Here is a 9541-nt window from a genome sequence, read left to right on the forward strand (position 1 = left end):
TGTCTCAGAGAGACAAAAAACTAAGCAAACTTTTACTCGGGTCATGACTCAATAGTATACTTATGTCTAGGCCTGATATAGTTTCTTTTATAAATGAAAAAACTGGAAACTGATACACAAATACTACTCTCAAGCTCTGCTGAAAACTTTGTTGGCTTCCTAATCAACATGCATCTATGGCATCAACTCCTTTTCTTCTCCGTGGAAGGATCTCAGTTTGCGTCCTTTCCTTCTTCGGCTTGTGCTTCAGTAGTTTGACACAATCTATATTATTCTGATTGGTGTAAAAATCAATCTTAATGTTCATAGTCCCTGACTGGTTTAGCCAAGTTCAGGCAACTAAACTTTTTTATCTGTATTATTTTATTTAATTGACAGAATCATCCTATCATGGTGACTTACACAAAATTGTACCAATAGTTAATGTTGGAGCCAGAACTCCAACCTTTGACTAAAATTAAAATCAGCTAACTATTACTCTCTAAGATAACACACGTCATCCATTGTTTCTTAGCAACTATTTTAAAATTTAGGCAAACACACCTGGTGGTTTGAACCCACCCAGTGGCTTCTGAGGAGAAAGTCCAGGTAATCTGCCAGGAAAACACTATGGGGCATCTACTCAGTCATGTGGAGTTACTATGAGTCAGAATCGACTAGACAGCTCCCCAAAACAACAGGCTCCTAAAATATCTTATTGTCGACACTGGGCATTTAAACAAACCAAATATTAAAGAGACTAGGAATATCTTCCATGCCCTTTCAAACTACGAGCAAGCACCCCTACACAGAGTGAAAAAATGAAAGTATCATGTAATAGTGAAAATCAGCACAAAATAACAAACTTTTTAAAAATTGATTTAGACTAAAACAATGGGTTCTCATTTTTGCACTCAGTGAGTGTAGATGGCACTCATCTCTCTCATATTCCTGCATGGTAACGAGTAACAATTTTGTGCCCAGGCATTTTCTGGCTTCTTTACAATTTAAGTCAGTAAAGAAAATTTTCTAAAGAGACACTTATCAGTAACAAAAACAGTTTTTTTTTTCAAGCCAATCACTACATTATAGACTTATAGTAGAATATTCCTGTTATGTATACATGTATGTACTACTTTTAGAGTAGTACATTTATGAACTTCTTATAGAATAAAGTACTTCTATTCCTTTTTCAGAAACCCTGGTGGCATGGTTTGGCTGCTAGCCATCTAAGATGCATCAATTGGTCTCAACCCACCTGGATTAAAGGAGAATGAAGAACACCAAGGACACAAGGTAATTATGAGCCCAAGAGACAGGGCCACATGAACCAGAGACTACATCATCTTGAGACCAGAAGAACTAGATGGTGCCCAGCTACATCTGATGACTGCCCTGACAGGGAACACAACGGAGAACCCCTGAGGAAGCAGAAGGACAGCGGGATGCAGACCCCAAAATTCTCATAAAAAGACCAGACTTACTGGTCTGACTGAGACTAGAAGGACCCCAGTGGTCATGGCCCCCAGACCTTCTTTTGGCCCAGGACAGGAACCATTCCTGAAGCCAACTCTTCAGACATGGATTGGACAGGACAATGGGTTAGAGAGGGATGCTGGTGAGGAGTGAGCTTCTTGGATCAGGCGGACACTTGAGACTATGTTGGCATCTCCTGCCTGTAGGGGAGATGAGAGGGTAGAGGGGGTTAGAAGCTGGCTAAATGTACATGAAAAGAGAGAGTGGAGGGAGAGAGCGGGCTAATTAGGGGGAGAGTAATTGGGAGTGTATAGAAAGGCGTATATAAGTTTTTATGTGAGAGACTGACTTGATTTGTAAATTTACACTTAAAGCACAATAAAAATTATAAAAAAAAAAAAAGTTCGGCTGCTAACTAAAAGGTACGCAGTTGGAATCCACCAGGTGTTCCTCGGAAACCCTACGGGGCAGTTTTGCTCTGTCCTATAGGGTCCCTATGAATTGGAAACTACTTGAAGGCAATGGGTATGGTTTTTTATTACTTTTTCAGGAACCATTTGAAGTATAAAATTACTAGATGTCTGGCAACTACTTTCTTAGTCCTTATAATACATGTGAACATCCAAGGCATACATACAAATAAGACAGAATTTAACCACCCTATTAACTCCAGTATATAATAATATTGACAAAATAGATTAATTCATATGTAGGTTAAGGAAAGGACTGATTGATAAACTAAAGTTATTTTTGCTTTGTTTTGGTTTGGGAAAGTAGTGGCAACTCCACTTCTGTAAATTGTGTACTCACCTAAGTCACTTAAGGAACATGTGAACGATTTCACTAATGCTTGCTGTAGAAGTAGTGTCATGAAATTCTGTTAAGGGTTCAACCTCCCAGTGTGGTCACAGGAGCTTTCAGAGGGCTCCACAGGCAGGAGAGTTCCAAAGCACTCTGTCTCTTCTGGAGAAAATGAGCCTGGTTCCTTGGATGCCTTTTATTAAACTCTGAAGACCACGCCCAATTCTTCCCAGTGATTGTATTTCATGGGTCTTCTAATAGATGTCACTAGGAATGATTAAAAAATTAGGTTTCTCCAAAACAAAAGAAATGACTGATTTAGCACCTTAGTAATCTCAATAAGTAAGCAAACCTGTACAAACATGGTCTCATCAAGAAACACGTACTAACTTTTGGCAAACCGGCCTGGAAAGAGGGACAAGGTGACAAAACTCTGATGCTGAAGAAAATGTTTCCCAGCAGGCAGCAGTGTCTACTGCCCCAATTTCTTTCAGCTTCAATTGCCTGTCCACCCAGAGGCAGGTGGTGGACATGGGAGACAGTGTGAGGGCTGTGCTGGAGGAGAAGGATTTCTTGAAAGCTGGAAGGGAGGGATCTGCAGAGTGTGAAGCCCTCAGAAACAGTAACATTTAAAGGTTGTAAAGATAAATGTTATCAGGAAGGTAGGAAACACTGTAATACAAAGGGCTCAGGAGATTTTAGTGAAGGGGCTCCTCACAATGTTGTATGAAAGGTGAAGGGAACCAACAAGGGATAAAGAACCCAAAGTCTAGCAACAGTGGGAAGTTATTGCCACCCTTAAACCTAAGGTGGCAAAACAGCTCTAGGTAAAACTTGAGAGATTAAAGTGTCTGTAAATCAGGGAAAAAGCTTTAAGTTCAGAGAGTTTTAGAATGAGTTAGTGTTAGTTTTAGTGAAAGAGAACTGGAACGTATAAATTGCAGGGAAAACAAACATGTAAAAAAAGAATTATAACCACAGTATAGCCCTTAGCTATGGTTTTCCGTTTACATAGAGATAATAATGGGCATAATTAATCCTGTTTGCTGAAAGTGAAGAGGACTTGAAGCACTTATTAGTGAAGATCAAAGACCGCAGCCTTCAGTATGGATTATACTTCAACATAAAGATAAATCCTCACAACTGGACCAATAAGCAGCAGCACGACAGAGAAAATATTGAAGTTGTCAAGGATTTCATTTTACTTGGATCCATAATCAATACCCACAGAAGCAGCAGCCAAGAGATAAAAAGACACATTGCATTGGGCAAATCTGCCGCTAAAGACTTCTTTAAAGTGTTGGAAAGCAAAGATGTCACCTTGAAGACTAAAGCGTGCCTGACCCAAGCCATGGTATTTTCAATTGCATCATATGCATGTGAAAGCTGGACAATGAATAAGGAGGGCCGAAGAAGAATTGACGCCTTTGAATCGTGGTGTTGGCGAAGAATTGAATGTACCGTGGACTGCCAAAAGAACGAACAAATCCATCTTAGAAGAAGTATAACCAGAATGCTCCTTAGAAGCAAAGATGGCGAGAATGTGTCTTAGATACTTTGGACATGTTGTAAGGAGGGATCAGTCCTTGGAGAAGGACATCATGCTTTGTAAAGTAGAGGGTGAGCAGAAAAAAGGAAGTCCCTCAATGAGATGGATTGACATAGTGGCAGCAACAATGGACTCAGCATTAAGATTGTAAGGATGGTGCAGTACCAGGCAGTGTTTCATTCTGTTGTACATAGGGTCACTATGAGTCGGAACCAACTTGATGGCACCTAGTAACAACAACAACGTCTAATAAAAACTTACGATGTAACTATCTTGGTGAGACAAGAGAAAGAAGTGTATACATGCATTTGGGAAAGATAAAGGTGTTGAAGTGCTAAATTTTTCCTTTTGCTTAAAATCAATAGGTATTATTGTCTTAGACATCTAGTGCTGCCATGACAGAAATACTACAAGCAGATGGCTTTAACAAAGAGAAATTTATTCTCTCACAATCTAGTAGGTTACAAGTCCAAATTCAGGGTGTCAGGTCCAGGGGAAGGCTTTCTGTCTTTGTCGGTCCTGGAGAAAGGTTCTTTTCCTCAACCTTCCTCTTTTTGAGGAGCTTCTCAGGCACAGGGACCCCAGGCACAAAGGACGCGCTCTGCTCCTGGTGCTGCTTTCTTGCTGGTAGGAGGTCCCCAGCTCTCTGCTTGCTTCCCTTTCCTTTTTATCTCTTGAGAGATAAAAGGCGATGCAGGCCACACCCCAGGGAAACTCCCTTGACATTGGATCAGCGATATGACCTGTGTAAGGGTGGTGTTTCATTCCCACCCTAATCCTTTTAACATAAGATTACAATCCCAAAATGGGGGACAACCACAGGATACTGGGAACCATGGCCTAGCCAAGTTGATACACACATTTTTGGGGGACACATAATTCAATCTATGACATGTACATGAAGAAATATCAGACTAAGTGTATTGTTTAGAATCTTATACAATAAGACAGGGATTACTTCTTTTGGTAGAGATATAACAAAGAAAAAGATAATATATTTCCAATCAGAAGCTCACATATACAAATAAATAAATAAAATATGAATACAAAATTGCTATTATGCAAAAATGTGCAGCTACTATTGGAGCTGACAGCTGACAGGAAGAAGCACTGCTCTATGTCTCTGAACTCACACACAGAAGTACATTTCTTGCCACCCACTGATAGAACCTGAGAAAAATTATTACATATATGAATACATACACACACATACATTATACAACTATAAAAAAAATATATACATACCAAAATTAGTCATTTTCAATGCTTCATTTTATTCTATCAAAAAAAAACAAAAACAAAAAGCACACCCTCATCTCTCCATAATAGAAAATACATGATTAGGTGTACACTAATCCTTTTGAGTACAAACTTGAGTTCTGGAAATTCTAAAATTTGAATGTTCATCTCCCTTTGGTATCAATACCCTTGGCTTTAAGAACCTTATTTAAAGGGTTTTTATTGTTTAGAATAGAAGAGCAATATATTCCACGGTCATATCAGATTTACTGTTGAAAAGTCACTGTCTTTGTTATGTAGTCCTGTTATAACAGAAATACCACTAGTGGATAGCTTTAACAAACAGAAATTCAGTCTCCCACAGTAGAGGAGGCTAGAAGTCCAAATTTGGGATGCTGTCTCTAGGGGGAAGGCTTTCTCTCTCTTGGCTCTGGGGGAAGGTCCTTTTCTCTTTTCAACATCTGCAGGTCTGGTGTCCCTTGGTAATCTTCATGTGTCTTGGCATCTATCTTCCCCAGGTCTAAGATTTTCTCAGCACAGTTACCTCAGGTCCAAAGGACATACTCCTGGCTCTTCTTTCATGCTGATTGGAGATCCTTCTCTCTCTGCTCACTTCTCTAGCCTTTTATCTCTTGTAAGATAAAAGGTAATGCAAGCCACACCCCAGGGAATCTCCCCTTACATCTGATCAGAGCTGGGACCTGAGTAACGGTGTGGCATCCCGCCTTAATCCTGTTTATCTCTTGTAGGGTGGTAAAGGGCAGTGACTGCAGTTACATCCCTCCTTAATCATCATTAACATGATCTAATCCTGCCTCATTAACATAACAGACAGCCCACTCAAATGTGGGATCATACCACAGACACAAACCCAAAAAAACAAGCCCATTACCTCCTGGTCGATTGCAACTCACAGGAATACTATAGGACAGAGTAGAACTGCCCTATAGGGTTTCCAAGGAGTGGATGATGAATTCAAACTGTTGACATTTTGGTTAGCAGCCAAAGGCTTAACCACTGTGTCATCAGGGCTCCACCAGAGGTATAGAGGTTAGGATTTACAACACATCACAAAATGGAAGAGTATCAGATCACAAAATGGAGAACAACCACACAATACTAGGAATCACAGCCTAGCCAATTTGACATGTATTTTGGGGGAGCACAATTCAATCCATGACAGTCACTCACACTTGGAAATATGTAAACCCCAAATTAAAAAAAAATCAACAGTGTCATCTAATATATTGTGCTTTAAAATAAATGACTGAAGGTAATAAGAATTCCCACTTCAAGAGCACAGCAAAAGCAGAGTTCTCTCATTTCTGGTACTTCAGTGTGGTCACCAATGTCACCTTTCTCTAGCCATCACCAATTTTAGTGTTGTTACTGGCCACTTTAAAGACCAAGACAGGAAACTTAAGTGTCTTAAGAGATATTATTTCTTACATTCTCCAACAAGGTTTTCTAATTAAGTTGTAAGTACGATGACAAATATAAAAGTACATGCTCTCTAAGACTTTTCCTCGGTAAATCCACAACTTTACTCACAAGAGACAATCATATTAATTTATAAAATTCAAAACAATAATAGAGATTCAAATTCTATGGTTCAAGAGTAAACCGAAAGTAATTACATACTTTTTGTTACCTAGGCACATTATAGCTCCTTGGGAACATATTAAACCTGATGACTGTTAGATTATAATTTTTTATATATAATTTTTATTGTGCTTTAAGTGAAGGTTTACAAATCAAGTCAGTCTCTCACACAAAAACTTATATACACCTTGCTACATACTCCCAATTACTCTCCCTCCCTCCACTCTTTTTGTATCCATTTCGCCAGCTTCTAACCCCCTCTACCCTCTCATCTCCCCTACAGGCAGGGGATACCAACATAGTCTCAAGTGTCCACCTGATGCAAGAAGATCACACCTCACCAGCATCTGTCTCCAACCCATTGTCCAGTCCAATCCATGTCTGAAGAGTTGGCTTCGGGAATGGTTCCTGTCCGGGGCCAACAGAAGGTATGGGGACCATGACCACTGGGGTCGTTCTAGTCTCGGTCAGACCATTAAGTCTGGCCTTTTTATGAGAATTTGGGGTCTGCATTCCACTGGTCTCCTGCTCCCTCAGGGGTTCTCTGTTGTGTTCCCTGTCAGGGCAGTCATTGGTTGTAGCCAGGCACCATCTAGTTCTTCTGGTCTCAGGATGATGTAGTCTCTGGTTCATGTGGCCCTTTCTGTCTCTTGGGCTTGTAATTACCTTGTGTCCTTGGTGTTCTTCATTCGTCTTTGATCCAAGTGGGTTGAGACTCGTTGATGCATCTTAGATGGCCACTTGCTAGCGTTTAAGACCCCAGATGCCACTCTTCAAAGTGGGCTGCAGAATGTTTTCTTAATAGGTTTTATTATGCCAATTGAGTTAGATGTCCCCTGAAACCATGGTCCCCAAACCCCTGCCCCTGCTATGCTGGCCTTCAAAGCATTCAGTTTATTCAGGAAACTTCTTTGCTTTTGGTTTAATCCAGTTGTGCTGACCTCCCCTATATTGTGTGTTGTCTTTCCCTTCACCTAAAGTAGTTCTTATCTACCATCTAATTAGTGAATACTCCTCTCAATTTATTTTTTATTTTAAGGGAAATAAGTACAAATTTATCTACTTGGAACTCTGTATTCACTTGAAGACTCTATAATTGTCTCATCAGCCCTTGTAGGAAAATTCATCCAATTGTGTCAGCCTTTCTGTGTTCCCTGGGTTCTGTGAACAGCAACTGTAGCTTTCTTAGATCCCCACAGTCCAGCCAATTCCAAAAACCTCTGAAAAGAGCAAGTCTTGTCTTTGGTAGGCTTTTATATCAGGATCCCTGAAGCCCCACCCTGATTAGGTTTCTGCAGTACAGTTGCCTGCAGATAGACGTACCTTCCTACCATTGATTGGATTCACATGTTTCCAGATCTTTATAAATAACCCACCACAAATACCCCATACTGCTGGTTCATGCCTGTCATGGATATTTATTGTTGTTGTTGTTGTTGTTGTTAGGTGCCATTGAGTTGGTTCCGACTCATAGCAACCCTATGCACAACAGAACAAAACACTGCCTGGTCCTGTGCCATCCTTAACAATCGTTGTTATGCTTGAGCTCATTGTTGCAGCCACTGTGTCAATCCACCTTGTTGAGGGTCTTCCTCTTTTCTGCTGACACTGTACTCTGCCAAGCATGACGTCTTTCTCCAGGGATTGATCCCTCCTGACAGCATGTCCAAAGTATGTAAGACGCAGTTTCACCATCCTTGCCTCTAAGGAGCATTCTGGCCGTACTTCTTCCAAGACAGATTTGTTCGTTCTTTTGGCAGTCCATGCCATATTCAATATTCTTCACTAACACCACAATTCAAAGGCGTCAACTCTTCTTCGGTCTTCCTTATTCATTGTCCAGCTTTCACATGCATATGATGTGATTGAAAATACCACGGCTTGGGTCAGGCGCACCTTAGTCTTCATGGTGACATCTTTGCTCTTCAACACTTTGAAGAGGTCCTTTGCAGCAGATTCGCCCAATGCAATGCATCTTTTGATTTCTTGACTGCTGCTTCCATGGCTGTTGATTGTAGATCCAAGTAAAATGAAATCCTTGACAACTTTAATCTTTTCTCCGTTTATCATGATGTTGCTCATTTGTCCAGTTGTGAGGATTTTTGTTTTCTTTATGTTGAGGTATAATCCATACTGAAGGCTGTGGTCTTTGATCTTCATTAGTAAGTGCTTCAAGTCCTCTTTACTTTCAGCAAGCAAGGTTGTGTCATCTGCATAATGCAGGTTGTTAAGGAGTCTTCCTCCAATCCTGTTGCCCCCTTCTTCTTCATATAGTCCAGCTTCTCGGATTATTTGTTCAGCATACAGATTAAATAGGTATAGTGAAAGAATACAACCCTGACACACACCTGTCCTGACTTTAAACCGGTTAATCAGTATCCCCTTGTTCTGTCCAAACAACTGCCTCTTGATCTATGTAAAGGTTCCTCATGAGCACAATTAAGTGTTCTGGAATTTCCATTCTTCATAGTGTTATCCATAGTTTGTTATGATCCACACAGTCGAATGCCTTTGCATAGTCAATAAAACACAGGTAAACATCCTTCTGGTATCCTCTGCTTTCAGCCAGGATCCATCTGACATCAGCAATGATATCCCTGGTTCCATGTCCTCTTCTGAAACCGACCTGAATTTCTGGCAGTTCCCTGTCAAGGTACTGCTGCAGCCGCTTTTGAATGATCTTCAGCAAAATTGTGCTTGCGTGTGGTATTAATGATATTGTTCTATAATTTCCACATTTGGTTGGATCACCTTTTTTGGGAATAGGCATAAATATGGATCTCTTCCAGTCAGTTGGCCAGGAAGCTGTCTTCCATATTTCTTGGCATAGAAAAGTGAGCACCTCCAGCCCTGCATCTGTTTGTTGAAACATCTCAGTGGATATTCCATCAACTC

This window comes from Elephas maximus, chromosome 7 (genome assembly GCF_024166365.1).
Source record: "Elephas maximus indicus isolate mEleMax1 chromosome 7, mEleMax1 primary haplotype, whole genome shotgun sequence".
NCBI classification, from domain to species: domain Eukaryota; kingdom Metazoa; phylum Chordata; class Mammalia; order Proboscidea; family Elephantidae; genus Elephas; species Elephas maximus.